This window comes from Notolepis coatsorum, assembly GCF_963971535.1.
Source record: "Notolepis coatsorum genome assembly, contig: SCAFFOLD_274, whole genome shotgun sequence".
NCBI classification, from domain to species: domain Eukaryota; kingdom Metazoa; phylum Chordata; class Actinopteri; order Aulopiformes; family Paralepididae; genus Notolepis; species Notolepis coatsorum.
In genome coordinates this window covers 182,872-202,150 of record NW_028171072.1, presented here as the reverse complement: position 1 = coordinate 202,150, position 19,279 = coordinate 182,872, and the positions used below count along the sequence as shown (strand labels likewise).

Sequence of the window (19,279 nt, the reverse complement as noted above, 5' to 3'; positions counted from 1 at the left end):
CCAACACCAGGCCTCCTTGCATGTCTGAGAAGAGACACAACGTAAACACACAGTATACTACTGACTGATGGTTTGATATAGAGACACAAAGTACACACAGTATACTACTGACTGATGGTTTGATATAGAGACACAAAGTACACACAGTATACTACTGACTGATGGTTTGATATAGACACAAAGTACACACATCTTTACCCACAAATGCACGTTGGTCATAGGTAGAGGACAACTGTTTCACATCAGAACGAAACTGAAGGTTTTCCGCTCTCAGATTTATAACTTCATTGGTCATAGAATAAATAAAATCACGAGTCATTTCAGTTTGAGTCCCTATACTGCACACATTATCACCGACATTATCACTTGCAGCAGAATCATCATCAATTCACAACTCAAGCAACAACTCCAGACAGAAGTGGAGGGTAGCGAAAACGCAAAACAGCAGTCCCATTGTGACTTCTACTTGTTAACGGGCATGGAGAGGAAGCATCCAGCCTTCGGAGCCACGACTATCCACACAGTACTTACTGCGAATCCGGAACGAAAGAAATTACCCCCGACTGGCAAGTGTAATAAGAAATCAATGTTTTCTTACTTACTACAAAACATAGGTCAGGGCGAGTACATGTCGTCAAATAGATGAGGCTACCCACTGCTTCCCTGTACATTTTTACATCTGTCAGTTTCTGAGCATCCTCCTGGTAGTCCAGCTTTTGATCACATGGTGTATCCCTTGTTCTACATTCCTGCATGTCAAAACGTTTCAGAATCTTTTCCACATATCTTTTCTGGGATACTGTTACACAATTGGCAGACTGCTCAAAATCCATATCTAGAAAGTGTTTTAACCTCCCAAGGTCTTTCATCTTAAATCTATTGGAGAGCATCTCTTTCACCTGAGCTAGGCTCCTGGTGTTGTCCGCTGCTATGATCAACTCGTCTACCCAGATGACGATGATCACTTTCCCCGACTCCTTTGATTCCCTCGAGTAAACACAGGGGTCTACTGGGTTCTGTAGGAAGTGATCTTTGATAAGGCATGTATGAAGCATCTCGTTCCAATTTTGCCCAGACTGTTTTAGGCCGTAAATGGATTTTTCCAGCTTATACACTAACTTCTCTCCTTCCTTTTCATAACCCTCGGATTGTTCCATATAGATCTCCCTATCTATGGGTCTTCACATCTTCACATCTTCACATCCATCTGATGTAGAATCAGATTGTCCTCAGCTGCTTTCTGAACCACTACCCTTACACTGGTCAGATTGGCTGTGGGGGAGAATGTTTCACCATAGTCTATCCCCTCCCTCTGACTGAAACCCTTAGCTACAAACCTAGCTTTGTATTTATCGTGGCCTTCAATTCCCTCCTTGATTGAATACACCCATTTTCCTCCCACTGTCTGTCTGCCCTCCGGTAATTTGGTGAGAGTGAAGGTGTGGTTGTCCTCTAGGGACCTCATCTCCTCGTCCATCGCTCTCTCCCATTTACTTGCTTCAGGGGACATTATGGCCTCTTTAAAGGTCTGAGGGACCCCACTGACTACCTTGTAGCAGTAATCAACGGTGATGGGTGTACTGTCCTCCTCGTCACTCCCTTTCCAAGCATAGTCTGTCAGATACTTTGGGGGTCTGTGTTCCCTCGAGGGGTACCTCCCACTGCTTGGGGCACTCAGCGCCACTCTCGGGTGCTCCTCGTCACCGCCCTCTGGGGGTGGCTGACTGTCTGCCTGCACGACCGTGCCAAGTACACTGGGCTGATGTGTCTCGGTTTCTACACACCTTACTCTGGAGTCCAGCTCTGGCTCCTCTGTCTGTGTCTCGCCCTCACATGTTGTCTTTGTGACAAACTTGACTAGCCTGTGTTTCTGCACTATCCCTTTACCGGGATAATAAACCAGTAAAGCGGGGCTTCCCTTGTCGTGCCCTACAAAGAGCCCTTTTACACACCTGGACTCTAGCTTTCCTCTGTCCTGCAGGTACGCATAACACTCTGATCCAAAACGGTGCATTCTGGCTAGATTACACTTCTTTCCTGTCAGTGCTGTATATGGGGTGGTGCCCGTGTGCTTATTGAAGCACCTGTTTATGGTGTAGGTGGCTTCTTGTACCGCATAGTGCCATAGGCTCTTAGGTAAGTTACTGTCTACTAGCTTACACCTAGCCATTTCGAAAAGAGTGCGCCATTCCCTCTCTGCCACTCCGTTCTGGTGTGGGGAATATGGACATGACGTCTCGTGTCTTATCTTGTTCCTTCTCAACAGTGATTGGAACTCTCTGTTTGTGAACTCAGTTCCGTTGTCGGACCTCAAGCATCTTATGTTACCATAAGGGGCTACTTCTGCCAGGAATTTCTCCGTGGCCTGGAGTGTGTCACTCTTTGCTTTGAGAAAGTAAACGAACACTGCCCCTGTGCACACATCTGTAAAAGACTGTACATATCTAAAGCCTCCTATGGACTCATTGCTTACTGGACCGGCTAGATCTGTGTTAACTAGCGCAAGTGGTACCTTTACTTTTTCTGTGGGATTTCTGTTTCTCGATTGAGTAAACTTCCCCTTTATGCACACTACACATTCTTTGTCAGGTCTACGCTTTTCACCTTCAATGTGCATGCCTTCTGTCACTGCTTGCAGTTTCAGTAAATCCTCGTAATTACAATGACCCATAATCTCATGCCATGTCTGAATATCGTGACTGACAGTCACGTTACACATATAATTATTATCATTACACTTGTCGTTGTCATTACACTCTGTTTGCAGATAATACATTCTCTGGTACACCTTTATGTTAAATCGTGTACCGTCAGGCTCTACAAGAACATTTTTACCTTCATCGAAGAATACTTTGGCACCGTTCGCAGTAGCAGCTATTACAGAGAATAGTCCTTGTGGGAACGAGGGTACGTAGAGAGCGTTCTTTAACGTCACTGTACACCGGCGCCCCTCACTGTCTATGAGGCATACCTGTGCGTCTCCTCTCTCTTGCGCCAACCCGTAGGTGCGCTTCCCGTCTGCCGGGTGTGTCTCTCCGGGTGGAAAGTGTTGTCAAAGTTCTTGAACCGACTCCTGTTGTTGATGACGTGGGACGACGCACCTGTGTCCAAGATCAGTCCCTTCCTTTGGGCCTGCTGCAGCTGCGTTGGCCTGGTGACGTACGCTGTCTGCGCCCCGAAGATGAAGTATTCTTGTCCCGCTACTCTCCGGGCGTCGTCTCGATTCGTCTCACGTCGACTGTCGCCGCCATCTTGTCCGCTGCCGCCATCTTGTCCGCTGCAGCCATCTTGTCCACAGCCGCCATCTTGTCCATAGCCGGCGTCTCGTCCATGGCCGTCATCTTGTCCATGCGCGTATCGCGAGCTCTGGTTGCGTTTCTTCATGCACGCTCTGTCTGTGTGCCCCCGTGGATTTGCAGAAGCTACACCAGACAGTCTTTGTGCAGTTACCTTTCCGATGGCCTTTTTCTCCGCATCGCCAACACGCCAGCTCTGTCGTGGGCCTGGTCTTCTCCCTCGGCGTCGCTCGGGCCTTCAGCACCCTCTCTCCCGCCTCCGCGGCGGCTGGGTATCTTCTGAGGCCTCGAAATTTTGTAACTTGGGTCGTAACAGCGTCATGTCCGCTGAACCGTGTGTTACCAGGAGTGTGAACGGTTTGTACAGCTCCGGTAGTCCTCATCACCATCGCCATCATTAGCCCATCGCTGGGTGCTTCTCCTGCACTCTTCAATGCCGTAATGATCCGCTCAGCTCTGATGACGTATTCGGTCACAGTCTCGGTGTGCCCCTTCTTCAGTGCTGTTAGTATTATGTAGAGGGCCACAACTCTGGGTCTTCCTTGCCCGATATAATGTTCTCTCAACACTCCCAGGCTTTCTCTGCCTTTGTCTTTTGTGTCGCGGAATATCAGCCCCAAGCTTGTGTCATCGAGCAGTGGTGCTAACTCACAGTATGCATCTGCATTACGCTTGTCGTCCAGGGCTTGTGCTTCCGCCGTCAGGTCTCCCGTGGGGGCCGTCAAGATCGTCGTCTTCAGTCCCACACCGTGCATGCAGCATAACATGCGCTCTTCCCAGAGCTCATAGTCCTCTGCCTTTCCATTGAATGAGGGCCATTTGCTCCTTCCCTTGGTCGCCATCCTCCTTTTTGATGGTAGCTTTAGCTCTGTTGGTATATCCTTTAGCCACGCGGTGCTCCCGGCGCTAAACTAGCCTATACTTCAGCTAAACTTGCTACCCTTATTATTTCGCCCCTGCGTGATCTGATATAAAGTGTCTTACAGTAGATTATTTTATTTTTAATAATAATATAAGCTGCATATAAGGAATACAACAAAATCCTCTATCATACCATAAAATTGTATCATTATTTTGCACCGTGTTGAATCGCATCGTATCGCCCCGAATCGCATTATGTTGAATCAAATCGTATCGAATCGTATCTCAACAGGGGGTGAATCGTATCGCATCGCCCGGTGCTTCAAATGTATCGTTAATGTATGATCGTATCGTTGGCACCGTATCGAGATGCGCATCGCATCGGCCTCAGTGATGGAGATGCACATCACTAGTGCACACTGTCTTTAGTCTGTCCTTATGCGAGGGAACATTTATGCGCATGCGCGGGAGCGCGCGCACGCGCCTGGGAGCGTGCATGCACGTGGCGTCATTTCATTAGCGTGCGTGCAACCAGTGTTGATATGAGCATCGCAACACTGGTGGTAGTGAAAGGGTTAACCTTCTGTAGTGTGGTAGGGAAAGGGTTAACCTTCTGTAGTGTCATGGTAGTGGACTCTTTTTGTATCACAAACAGTACTGTGTTTGCAAATCTGGTATGTCATAAATGTATAGATGTAGCAGTACTGACTATCTGTATGTCATGTATGTCATATGTCCTGATTAATTGAAAATGGGGGACCCTGATGTAAACAAGACGAAAGTCTTTTTCTGGTCTGCATCCCCTTAACAATTGTGTGTATTGAGCTGTACTGTATTGTACCCATTGATTGTTTTCAATCAATCAATCAATCAAGTGAAAGGTCATTGCCCCTTTTTCGTTCCTATCCTTGACAAAAGCAAATATGTGAGTAATGATCTGTATATGTTTTGTTGTCTAAAATAAATACCATACCATACCATACCAACCTTCTGTAGTGTGGTAGTGAGAGGGCGTGTCCATGCTTTTCCTTGTAAATTGGCGCACCGCCCTAAACGTCGCTGATTGGTTCGCTGTGCTGGGGGAGGCGTGTCTATGATTTCCTCGCAGATTGTTTGGCTAAGACCAAAAAACCTCTCTGGCGTCCAGTGACGCGGCCTTCGAGACGACACTTGTGAAAGCCGCCATTTTGTTGTTGCTGCAGTGCTGAGTGAGAGAGGAGGAGGACCGTAGAAGAAACATCGAGAAACCCGCAAAGGTAATTTTCCTTCTAAAAAATAAGGTGTCTTTTATTATTTTAAGGCTAGGTTTGTGTAATAGCAGTTGCGTTCACTGCTTCACTGTTCGACGTCTGTCCGAGGGACCCAACGAACGGTACTATGTGGCCGGACTGTGTTAGCTAGCTGAGCTAACGGCTAAGCTAACATTCCCCCAGTTGGTAGCTAACGTTAGTTAGCTCATATATAGCTCACCTAGCTGGGAGGATGGTCATCTGGTACAAGTTATCCTCCTGTACCTGTTGTCAATCGATGTCAATGATGGCGATGACGAGAAACATTGATTATAGTTGTAATAATGTAACGTTAGAGATAACTGACGTTAATAACGTTATCATCTTGTTGCTACAAGGCCCCCATCATTGACACAGGGCGGTGTTGCTGTGAAATTCGAGGTTAACGTTATTAACTAGATACTAGAACACGTCACTGCAGCATCTAAAGTTCACATGGCAAGCATTGTTCTGGGATAGAAGCAGCAGCTTCCTAACAGTATAGCCAGTAGCTAAAACATTAGCCAAGTTAGCCTTGTGTGCCATGGTGGGCGGTGGGTGTACTGGTCAGTAATGTCAGTAGAGTCATCGTTATGGACAGAGAGAAACTCTTGGCTAGCTGTCTGTCTCTGTCTCCCTCTCTCTGTATGTCTCTCTCTTTCTCTGTATGTCTCTCTCTCTCTGTATGTCTCTCTGTATGTCTGTCTCTCTCTGTATGTCTCCCTCTGTGTCTCTCTGTATGTCTCCCTCTGTCTCTCTCTCTGTATGTCTGTCTCTCCCTCTCTCTGTATGTCTGTCTCTCTCTGTATGTCTCTCTCTCTCTGTATGTCTCTCTGTCTCTCTCTGTATGTCTGTCTCTCTCTCTGTATGTCTGTCTCTCCCTCTCTCTGTATGTCTGTCTCTCTCTGTATCGACTGGGGTTGATGCAGGCATGTTCTAAATGCTTGATATTGATTGATGTAACAGGTGTCAGTCTGAAGCAAGTGATAACAACGTTACGCAATCGAAATTGGAGACACACTTTTATTTTCATCAACTTTGCCAAGTTGTCGAAGTTGCCTTGACTTGATAGTTGATACACATAATCTCATCAGTCAGTCACGTAGTAGCAATGCCCTCATCATTCCTGTTCACCCAGAGGATCAAGTCTTAAATGAGCACTTCCTCTTTCACTTGAAAAATGGGATTGGCAATTTTCGATGCAGATGAGCTGTCGGATGGGGGGGAAAGGAAACTGAAGTATTTTTTAGTATTGCCCCGCATATACGATGATGGTGATGTTGATAATTAAGGAGGAGAAGAGGTTAGGCTATACTCATTATCTGTTTCCCTCAAACAGTTGGTGAAGATTGACATCTCCTGGGAAAGATGACTTCGAATTTCTTTCTCAGAGGGCTACATTGAGAGTTAGAAACTTAGATTACTGCTAAAATAGTTAATTAACGTTACTTAACATAAAATAAAAACATAACCACAACCTATCATGCCATAATAGCGGCGGGCAGCTGTATTTTTTTAGGACACTGGCAGGGAAACTGGAGTTGCTGTGGTCAGAGCTACCTTGTTTGGTTCACTCATTTAGTGGTTCTACAGTTAGGCCTGCATGGGACATGGTTCTACAGCTAGGTCTGCGTGGAACATGGTTCTACAGTTAGGCCTGCGTGTCTTGGGTTATCAACTACACTACTACAGCAATGTTGTCGCCGTGGACCCCCAGCCCCCCCCCAAGTGGAGTGATGCAACAATTCTTCCCCCTGTCTCTCTCGGCCAAGTGAGCCAGTGCGTGCGTCTCTGCTTGCAGGTGTTCTGTTACCTGCTCCACATCCAGGCTCTGCCAGTCTTGATTCTCCCCCTTTTCCCTGTGAGCACTGGCCTATATTCTCCAATCACTGGCATTATTGTGTGCTCTCTTCCGCCAGCTTGAGGGCAATGAATGTCGTTCCCTCTTTTTTGTTTAATCTCACAGGTCCAACACGCCCGGCGGTCCTGCTCTGAATGCGTGACATCTTGTCCATTGTTTAGGCCCATTTATTTGCCCGAAACCCCTTTCGAACAATTTTCCATTGTGTGTTGTTGCACTACATTGCCTAATTGCCTGTGTCTGGGGGTAAGGCGTGTGCTTCGACGGTGGGATTTTCAGTAGGCGGAGTGCTGAGCCAAAACTGTCCCAACATAGGAGAGGTAGTACGCCCAAAAGGATTTCAAGGCGAAAATATGCAGATTTTTTTGTTGTCCCCTGCGTCTTCTGTCACAGGATTGTAAGACTATTGCCCCGTTCATTTTCTGTCTTCGGAAAATCTCAAGTTCCAAGTTGGCCAATTTCGTGACAACTTACCGGTTGGCATGCATTGCACGTGCAGGGTTTCCGTTAGTCGGTGAATGCCGGCCAATGGTCATCTTGAATTACAACTGGCTGTCTAAATCTTGTCGGCCATCGTGGCAAAAAAAATAAAGTATTACTTAGAGTGAATGCACGGTAGACTGTCTGCTACCCTGTTCTGGGACGAAAGAGGGCAAGTGTATGTTCTGGTAGTGACATCACCTTCTGGCGATACGCGAGACAGACATTTGCAAGTTCAACAACAATCACGAAGCCCTGTTGCAGCCCAGTTTAAATATAGACTATGACAGTAAACAAACGTTCCTTTATACGTAATTCCTCCACTACTAACGTCAACGTTGAAGGACATGTGGAAACATTGAGGCAGCAGCACCAGTGAAAACAAACCGATCTTTCAGCAAGGCACCAAGTATGAAGGACACAGGACGAGATGCACTACTACTGTGTTTGCTAAATAATATGTCAACGATAATGTAGCGTTGTTAAAGGGGAACTATCTTATAAATGGCCTTTTTGAGTGTTTAGCATTGTTTCCTAGCTATGTGGACTTATATTAATATGATCTATGTCTCAAAATTCTCATATTGGCGCATTCTTCCAATTCTCCTCTCACAATATTCACCCTCACTGAACTGAGTCATCTGAAAATGTGCCTATATGTGATGTCATATAGTCACTGCTGCATGTTAATGTTCAGGCGAACACAACGCTCAGCAGGCCCGGCGCAGTGGTTTAGGAGCCCAGGCTCAAAACAGCTCGAGATCTTGAGGTAGAAAAATGCTGTTTTTGAGGACTTGATTAGAAATACAAAACAATGAATAAAAAAAATATATATATTACAGAGGTGTTCCATAGACTCACAGGAATTGTGTAAAAGTGCCCAAATAGTGAAAGAAATAGTAAAATAGTTCCCCTTTAACAGAATGTCCAAATGAGTCTGCCAACAAAGATATTGTTACATCCGAGAACGTATTTATTTACAATGTATCACCATTCATCGTTATGGAAGACTCCCACCTGTGACTGATAAGTACTTATGATTAACGTTACTTGATTAACGTTACATTGGTTCACACTGTGTCCGTCTATGTCGGGTTTTAATACATTTTCAGTTTTGGACAGGGTTGATTCTGTGCATCCCGCCAGATTTGTGTCCTTTTTTGACAACAGAAAAGTTTGGAGTGGATGACATTTTGGAACTGACCGATATGTTACCATCTGGCGCAACTGCAACGGCACAATCACATTAGGTTCTAATTTAAAAACAAACAAACGGACAGTAATACTACCCTCCGTCAGATTTCTATCTGCTACATGATATGGCTGTTCAATTTGACATTTGGTCAGTAAATTCTTTTTTTAATCTCGTCGGCCAGCCAAAATAATTTGCTAGCGCAAACCCAGTTAGTGTCAACATCGGGAGATTCACTGTCACGATAAAAGCAGGATAAATAGTTTAAAAAGACAAACTATGGCTTTAGGCCACGGCTGATGATGGGCTACCAGAAAGTATGTTATTTCCTACTTTTGGTTTTGCTTGTGGCCGAACTATCCAATATACTACTACTAGTAATATACTGTTATTACCGGCCACCAGTGAAAGGGCCGCAACCAGTGGGTAGCAATAATTTTGTCAGACATCATTTATCTAACTTGGGGCTGTTCCCGGGTTAACTATATCCACCGGGCAGGCACTGGTCATGTGCTGCTGTCATCCATCATTCCTTCAAACAGTCACAGAGCTCAGTCTATACGGTGTGTGTGTGTATGTATATATATATATATTATATACAGCTGTAATTGTACTTTCAGTGCATGGATGGGTCTGTAGAATGTTCCATACTGCCGGCGTTGTTTACGTGGTCAGCTGCTTCCAGTCCTAGATAACGTTGCCAGGCGGCTTATATTCCCTTGCCTGCTTGCCTGGTAAGCAGCCATTGGGCAATAGATGGGGGGCGGGGGGGGGGTCGAAAGAGCTATGTGGAAACAGGTTTGCTGGTAGTTGCCTGGCTGTCACATGATCTTTCTTCTGCTCCAGGGCTTGTGAGTAAACAAGTCGTCCTCCCAAGCAGCTCCCAGCGTGGCCGTTAGTCGGGTGGATTTAGAGAGAGAGGTCTGTGTGTGTGTGTGTGTGTGAGCGGGTAAAGGAGACCCAGAGGCTCACAAAGCGCGGGGCCTATTGTGAAGTCACAGACTAAATAAACACGGCGTCTGAATGCCTGCCTCGGCACTTTTCCCCCACCCGTCGTGATTTCCCTCAGTGTAGTTTCGCCCCATCAGATATGAGGACACATTCCGAGCACATCGCGATCCAGAGCGTCTCCTACTTTTTCCCACTTGGTGTGGACCCGCCCTGGTGCTCGCTCTGCCGCCCCCGGAGCCTAGTGGTCTGTTCACTTCCCACCGGTTGACTTAGCGGGCTATGGTGACTAGTGAGAGACTGTCCAAAGACACACGGTGGTGGTGGTGGTGGTGGGTGGGTCACCGGGGACAATTGAGTGACGGAAGGTGGATGAAAATTAGGGCTGCCTCTCTGTCCATCTTCTCGATTTTAATCGGTCGGTTTGGTCTCAGTCGACAATGACTTTTATTAGTAAATGAGCGAATGCGCTATTAGCGAGAGTAGACTTCAGAGTGACCGTGCTGCTCCTAACGGGAGATTTGAGAACCGCTGGTTATACTACGTTGCTAGAGAGCCCCTTGCTACTGCACGCCACCCTAATGCTTGGGCAGAGTGTTGTCACCCTAATGCTTGGGCAGAGTGTTGTCACCCTAATGCTTGGACTGAGGGTAGAAATTCTAATGCTTGGACTGAGGGTAGAAATTCTAATGCTTGGACTGAGGGTAGAAATTATAAGTGCTAGGCTTACAGTGAGAAGCACATATCTAAGCACTAGAGTTAAGTGGAAATAAAAATTTCCAGATTTGTCGATTAACTAGTCGATTAACATTGATTTAGTAGACAAAGTCCTATGACTTATTAGCCTAGTCGACTAGGAATGTCTTTAGTCAAGGCCCTAAATTCTTGGGTGATCGATCAAAGCGCTTTGTTTGTTTTTGAAGTTTCCATACAAGTCCCACTTCTCATTTCAATGCATTTGAAGGGCCTAGGAATGTGGTTTGTTGGCTTTGTGTTTGCAGCTAAATGTTGATGTGTGCTCTTTAAAAACGCACCCGTTGGCAACATTTATCATTTAGTCAGGGGTAACGCAGCACCAGGTTACATCCTTCAGTCAGGGGGTAACACGGTGCCTTCAGTCAGGGGTACCACGGTGCCTTCAGTCAGGGGTACCACGGTGCCTTCAGTCAGGTGGTACCACGGTGCCTTCAGTCAGGGGTAACACGGTGCCTTCAGTCAGGGGTAACACGGTGCCTTCAGTCAGGGGTAACACGGTGCCTTCAGTCAGGGGCAACACGGTGCCTTCAGTCAGGGGTAACACGGTGCCTTCAGTCAGGGGTAACACGGTGCCTTCAGTCAGGGGTAACACGGTGCCTTCATTCAGGGGTAACACGGTGCCTTCAGTCAGGGGTAACACGGTGCCTTCAGTCAGGGGTAACACGGTGCCTTCAGTCAGGGGTAACACGGTGCCTTCAGTCAGGGGCAACACGGTGCCTTCAGTCAGGGGCAACACGGTGCCTTCAGTCAGGGGCAACACGGTGCCTTCAGTCAGGGGGCAACACGGTGCCTTCAGTCAGGGGTAACACGGTGCCTTCAGTCAGGGGGCAACACGGTGCCTTCAGTCAGGGGCAACACGGTGCCTTCAGTCAGGGGGTAACACGGTGCCTTCAGTCAGGGGTAACACGGTGCCTTCTTCAGTCAGGGGTAACACGGTGCCTTCAGTCAGGGGTAACACGGTGCCTTCAGTCAGGGGCAACACGGTGCCTTCAGTCAGGGGCAACACGGTGCCTTCAGTCAGGGGTAACACGGTGCCTTCAGTCAGGGGGCAACACGGTGCCTTCAGTCAGGGGGCAACACGGTGCCTTCAGTCAGGGGCAACACGGTGCCTTCAGTCAGGGGTAACACGGTGCCTTCAGTCAGGGGCAACACGGTGCCTTCAGTCAGGGGTAACACGGTGCCTTCAGTCAGGGGGCAACACGGTGCCTTCAGTCAGGGGTAACACGGTGCCTTCAGTCAGGGGGCAACACGGTGCCTTCAGTCAGGGGGCAACACGGTGCCTTCAGTCAGGGGGTAACACGGTGCCTTCAGTCAGGGGTAACACGGTGCCTTCAGTCAGGGGTAACACGGTGCCTTCAGTCAGGGGGCAACACGGTGCCTTCAGTCAGGGGGCAACACGGTGCCTTCAGTCAGGGGCAACACGGTGCCTTCAGTCAGGGGTAACACGGTGCCTTCAGTCAGGGGTAACACGGTGCCTTCAGTCAGGGGTAACACGGTGCCTTCAGTCAGGGGTAACACGGTGCCTTCAGTCAGGGGTAACACGGTGCCTTCAGTCAGGGGTAACACGGTGCCTTCAGTCAGGGGCAACACGGTGCCTTCAGTCAGGGGGTAACACGGTGCCTTCAGTCAGGGGTAACACGGTGCCTTCTTCAGTCAGGGGCAACACGGTGCCTTCTTCAGTCAGGGGTAACACGGTGCCTTCAGTCAGGGGTAACACGGTGCCTTCAGTCAGGGGTAACACGGTGCCTTCAGTCAGGGGTAACACGGTGCCTTCTTCAGTCAGGGGCAACACGGTGCCTTCTTCAGTCAGGGGCAACACGGTGCCTTCAGTCAGGGGTAACACGGTGCCTTCAGTCAGGGGGCAACACGGTGCCTTCAGTCAGGGGGCAACACGGTGCCTTCAGTCAGGGGTAACACGGTGCCTTCAGTCAGGGGTAACACGGTGCCTTCAGTCAGGGGTAACACGGTGCCTTCAGTCAGGGGTAACACGGTGCCTTCAGTCAGGGGTAACACGGTGCCTTCAGTCAGGGGTAACACGGTGCCTTCTTCAGTCAGGGGGCAACACGGTGCCTTCAGTCAGGGGTAACACGGTGCCTTCAGTCAGGGGTAACACGGTGCCTTCTTCAGTCAGGGGGCAACACGGTGCCTTCAGTCAGGGGTAACACGGTGCCTTCAGTCAGGGGTAACACGGTGCCTTCAGTCAGGGGTAACACGGTGCCTTCTTCAGTCAGGGGTAACACGGTGCCTTCAGTCAGGGGTAACACGGTGCCTTCTTCAGTCAGGGGCAACACGGTGCCTTCAGTCAGGGGTAACACAGTGCCTTCTTCAGTCAGGGGTAACACGGTGCCTTCAGTCAGGGGTTACACCGCAGTGGAAATAAAAAGTTATTCAGACACGCCCCCGGGCCCCTTATGAGAGCCACCTATGATGAAGAACACATAATTGATGATGGACAAGTATGTGTTCCTTTATGCTTTCAGCAATAGACCTGTCTCAAACCCTGCCCCTTTTCTTGATCCTCCAATCACAGCTGTCGCTTACCTCGGACTTCCTTATACAAACTTTGTTTGTACGAGGAAGTCAGAGGTAAGCGACAGCTGTGATTGGAGGATCAAGAAAAGAGGGCAGGGTTTTGAGACAGGTCCATTGCATTGAAGGCAAAGATCTTTTTTTTTTTACCAAATACTATTTGAATTAGCAATGGAATCTTTCCGAAATTGAAACAAACTGAAAACTGTGACCGCAACAGTCGATTCCAGGACAGTGTCATGGTGTCTTGAGCAAGACCGTTAACCCCCTAACTGCTCCCGATGAGCAGGTTGACACCTTGCATTGTCTCCTCTGCCATCGGTGTGTGGATGAGAGACATAAGTTGTAAAGCGCTTTAGATAAAAGCACCCCTGGTCAAGGGGTAACTCAGTGCTCTGGGAAAACCTTTAACTAAGGCTACGTTTACAGGGCTGTACGCTAAGCTTTTTCACTAGGGGCACACTTGCCCCTAAATGAGAAATTTAGGGGCAAAAAATATTTTTTAGGGGCAAATTTTTAAATAACAATTTTACCATTATTTATATCGATTGTTTTTGATTAAAAAAAAATTATATAATTATTATTTTGAATAAAATATATATATTATATAATCATACTTGTAGTTGTATTATCTGCGAGACATCGCCACCTCGCTGTCTGCAAACAGCTCCACTGTCTGTTTGTATACTCGAGTGGCCAGCTCCAGCAAGGATTCTCCGGGGGTGCAGCTGGACCCTAAACGCTACATTCAGAATCAGCATGCAAAAGAATTCTCCGGCGCTGCACCTGGACCCTAGTCAGCAGCCCTCACTCATGCGATGTAAACCAGGGACTCGAATACGCATGTTGTTGTTGTAGGTAGCTTGCAGGACGCTTGTAGGACATTGATGCCAGGAGCTTTCTGTAGCTACTGCTGGATGGCGTTGGGACAACGCCTCAGTGAACTATTTAGTTTACTGCGACATTTCGTAGTGACTAGTTACCTAGCCAACCGAGGTATTATGCACTGGACTATTTATTGCTGATGGATTTGTTGATGTCGGGAGCTATCCGTAGCTAGCCGGCTGGATAACGTTACACAATGCCTCAGTCATGTATTAAACTAAGTGAATAGTTGACTGGGTCATTTTGTAACGGTAGCTAACGTTATCTCACGAAGGTCCCACACTGACTAGACTAACGTCACGGTGAGGCAATAGCCTCTGTTTACATGCAACAGGTGGGGAGGGGGTAGCAGCAGCAGCAGTGCGCGGTGCGCGCTTCATGTGTGCTGAGACAGCGAGTGAGAACTCCGCTAAAGAATTGGATCATGATTTTCGGTTTTCACATGACTATTTGATTGCCCGTCACACGGCGCTCAGACGTCTCAGTGGGAGGCGCCAAACGTAAAAACTGAGCGCAAATGGCGGGTGGCGCTCTCTAGTTTCGGTCCCTGAGTCTACTAGACTTACTGGAGCATTTGTTGATAGCTATCAGTAGCTAGCCGGCTGGCAGGCTCACCGAGGTCCCAGTGTCCCACTAGAGCAGGGGTGGCCAACCAGTCAGAGACTAAGAGCCACAAAAAAATGACTGTGGTACCACAAAGAGCCACACCATATACCAGCGTTTCTCAACCTTTTTTTTCAGTCACGGCACCCTTCATGTGTTTATAGGTCTCACCCTCTGGCCTCTGAAGTTGCTAATGTCTTTTTTATTTGGGCCTCACAGGGTTAAAAGTACCCTGTGAGACCCACGGTTTCAAAATTACAAAATCACTTTTAGCCATTTAAAAAAATAATGTTTATTTAAAAAATGTTAAAGGGGAACTATTTTACTATTTCTTTCACTATTTGGGCACTTTTACACAATTCCTGTGAGTCTATGGAACACCTAGGTTTTTTTCAAAAAAAATGCATTGTTTTGTATTTCTAATCAAGTACTAAAAACCGCATTTTTCTACCTTAAGATCTTAAGCCGTTTTGAGGCTGGGCTCCAACCACTGTGTGGCCTGGTGCCAACTGCCACATCAACTGCCACATTATTATGCAGCTGAGAAATCTCTGACATCACAGATATGCACATTTTCAGATGACTCAGTTCAGTGAGGGTGAATATTGTGAGAGGAGAATTGGAAGAATTCGCCAATATGAGAATTAGAGACATATATCCTATTAATATAAGTCCACATAGCTAAGAAACAATGGTAAACACTGAAAAAAGCCATTTATAAGATAGTTCCCCTTTAAGCACATGTATAGTCAATTGGTCCTGTTGTTCAGCCTCACAATGCTATTTGATAGTAAATGTGTTTATATGTCCCACCCTCTGGCCTCTGAAGTTGCTAATTTCTTTTTAATTTGGGCCTCACAGGGTTAACCTCTTAAGCCCGAGATATACAGTAAAAGTGTATATTTTCAGCATTATGTTTGTTTACCAATTATTTGAACTGTTATTAGTGAAATATAAGATTATAGAAATCTCAGGGCATTGAGTCGGAAACCGGCGCATATTGACAGGAGGAAGTGGCACAGCCAAAAGTGAGTGTAGTCTTTTGAAGGAAGAGACTCGGGGCTTTCAAATTTCGAAAAACTACCCTACCCAGCTCACACCAGCCCCTGTCAATCATCTGACTTCTGGATTTACTTTTTAATTTCTCTTATTTTTTGGGATTATCTCCCACAAACCTGAACGTTATTGCCATAAAACAGAACGCTAGGCCTGCCACGATAACACATTTTGCTGGGCGATTAATTGCCCCCGAAAATATCGCGATAAGCGATATTATTGCGACCGGTTAGAGAATTTTTTTTTGAGAAATTTATTTCCCAAAACTTTTATTTTGAAGCCCACCGCTCCGTCTTTTCCGGTGTTTAGACTTTTATTTTGAAGCCCACCGACCGGACCGGAAGTACTGTTGTTATTATCCTAGCGGCACCGCCACCTATGAGCGGCCAACTTGTCTCGTCCGGTTGTGTTTTTGAGCTAATGATAAAACAAATATTGAGATTGTTGGTGAACAACTAACTTTAGGTTAGTTTTAACGTTAGCTACTAACGTTAGATGCAGCTACTACAGGCAATCAACGATGAGGAGGAAGCGTCAAAGCAGTATATAATAGAATAGCTGTGGCGCGTAGGCACTGCAGCACGACTCGAAACTACCTACTACGTTATAATAAATGAATTCATGTTTAACTTGTCCCCGTGTCCAGTCCTTTGACTAGCCCCACCCGTTCATTGTAAACAATGATGCATGTAATTGTATTAACGTTATTCTGTGTTGTAGCTATGCTATACGTTGTATTTCGTTTGTTAGCTAATGTTGTTAGCTTTGAATGAGAATCAACACTCGATCTTTCATCTTTATTTAGCAGTCCAGTTTCTCCGGGCAGTAGCGAGTAACTACTTGGGTCTAAAAATAGCTAACGTTACACTATAAATAACGCTACTTGGTTAAAAGGAGCAACACCATTGAGAAATGTAGTTAAACTATATGTGGCGTTGCTACTGCCCCACGGAGCTGTGCTCTGTAGTATGGCCAGCGGCCCCCCACACGGACAGTGACTGACAAGGCGCAAATAGCAATTAATCGCGCCCGTCAAAATCATTGCATTACTTTTAATTATCGCGGCAATTAATCGATTTATTGCTTATCGCGGCAGGCCTACAGAACGCAGTTAGTTTCTTTACCTTTCTGTGAACGTCTTGCAAAAAACGGTGTTGCAATATGATGAAAAATGGTGGAGAAATTTACATTATAAAAAAGATGGCAGAATTCAGTACTGTATCTACAAAACCTTCTGTTTAATCATCTTCCCTTTATTCATTTGCTTAGATTTTTCAGGTCTGGTCAATTTTAGCATGGTGTTATTTACAGTCAAAGATTATTTTTTTTTTAAATAGAATTGATATTCTCCTTTGGTTCATTACAATTTACTCAAGCCTAGTAACAGACACACTATTTCTGACACTGATCCATATATGTCCCTAGATTCAGATACCAAGAACATGCAAATGGACCATTTAAAAAAAAATTGTAAATGTTTATTCTACGTCCTTATGGAATGAGTGACATAAAAAAAAAAAGGTAACATTTTTTAAAAAAAAGTAAAAAAAATAATAAAAAAAAATATTTTTTTTTTATTTTTTTTTATTTTTTTTTATGGATGGAAGAGCCGCACATTGACGGGCAAAGAGCCGCATGCGGCTCGCGAGCCGCGGGTTGGCCACCCCTGCACTAGAGACTAGTGTTTACAACAGCCACGGGTGCGAGAGGGCTGGAGGAGGAGCAGACGCCGCAGCTCTCTCCGTGTGTCTGAGTTCAGTTCGGCTCACTATAGGAGGTCGAACGCGACGAAAATATGAAGCAATACTAACTTTACTTTTCTTCATAGCTAAATCAGACAGTCAGCCAGTCTATCAGAGTGAGTGCTCAGTCGATTGTTCCCGCTGATCATACCTGCTGAGTGCTCACTGCTCAGCTCGCGTGAGTGGCGTCATCATACGCCTTGGATAATTTAGGAGTGAAATGCGAATCCAAGGCTTGAAAGCACTACTCGCAAGCCCGCCCCCAGATAATATTTACCAATCGCAACGGCCAATTAAAGGGGCAATTCGCGATGATATCATTGCAGTGTACAGGCCTGGTTTAGACGGAGAGAGTCTGAACAGAAACCGCAAAAGTCGTCTTGCGGTCTCACTTTTAATTTTGCGTTTAGACTAGCGTTTTGGGATGGAATTCTCCGTGCAGACGAGGCTGTAACGACTCGAGACGACGGAGCCCCGCTGTCACACGATTGGCGCATATGTCACATGACGTGCTGTGAAGACCCGCCCGACTGTGGGTGGGGAATGTGATTGGACCAAAGCAGAGTCACTCACAAACAGTGGGTCCAGTCACTAATAGTTGTGATAGCCGCAGGGACAGATTCTTGTGTATTTAAAAGTACTGCCAATGTAGCCTTCAGGTGATCGCCATGGATAGAATCAGACATGCTTTGTTTACGCTTCTAGGCTACTGGCGCATGCCTGTGATGTAAGCAGTACGCGCGACGAGAGCCTTGACAACCCTTTCGTCATCGTTTTATGCGGTTTGACAGTTTAGATGATAGCGCAAAGGTTTATCGTTTCTAGGAATTCCACCCAGGAAGGTGGTCTCACTTTTTTGCGGTTTCTCCCCGTAAAAACAACGTTTCCGTATAAACGAAAGGCACATCCGAAAAAATATTTTTGCGGATTCACCTGCTAGCGTTTCCGTCTAAAACAGGGCCTAAGGTAACCAGCATCCCAATATATTTAGATTTATCATACAACAAGTAAAGTACAACAAATATAAGTTTGGCATCCAACCAGAGTGCAAATATAACAGTAAAGTGCAATAGTAATATACAATGTGCAGGTGATAAAGCTTGGTATAAATGAGTACTACTGAGTAACTATGCTAATCAGATGTTTATACAGTTGTAGTAATATGTACAGTGATACAGGTATAAAGACACTGGTAGTAAGTCATACTGGCCAGTAGCGTACCTAGTAAGAATAGGTAAGGGACATGTACAGATATAAATATAGTATACAGTAGGGCTGTCTTAAATACTTCGAAGCTTCGTTCGATGGGCATGGGCTTCGAATATGAAAAGAAAATTAGATTATGTAAAAAAATATATATATATGAATTTTATTTTTAGGCATGTAGTTGTATACGTGTTTGAGGATGATATCCTTCAAACAGGCAATAGTGATGATATAATTTGGGCAGTGCTGAGCTGGGTTACTTTCCTCCAGTGTATTTGTCCCCCGGCCCCACCCAATGGCCCCATGCACACACACCAGGCCACGTGAGCGGATCGGCGCGGCCGAGAAATCCGCTCTTCGCTCTTTAAAGCTTGGTCCGCTCCGCTAATCGCTCATGTTGACCCCGCCCCCAAGTCGCTCTCCGCTCCCTCACCGCTCACCTTGAATCGAGCGCTCCCCGCGCCAGATCGCTCGGCTTTTTTTTTTTTTCTTTTTTTTTTTAAGCATGGTGTAAATGAGCTCAAACTACAACAGTCTACACCCCCTGGGCCCCTTAACAATTGTTTGTATTGAGCAGCATTGTAATTGTACCCATT

General features: G+C 46.4%; 1 protein-coding gene across 1 annotated transcript in view; it reads left to right on the top strand.

Annotated features, from left to right (window-relative positions):
- Positions 1 to 5,336: 5,336 nt before the first annotated feature.
- LOC311248354 (ADP-ribosylation factor 1-like) overlaps positions 5,337 to 19,279 on the top strand; it is a gene marked incomplete at its 3' end in the record, with an annotated part of 98,089 nt that continues 84,146 nt past the window's right edge. The window contains exon 1 of the mRNA XM_084339251.1: positions 5,337 to 5,413. The remainder of the gene's footprint in view (positions 5,414 to 19,279) is intronic.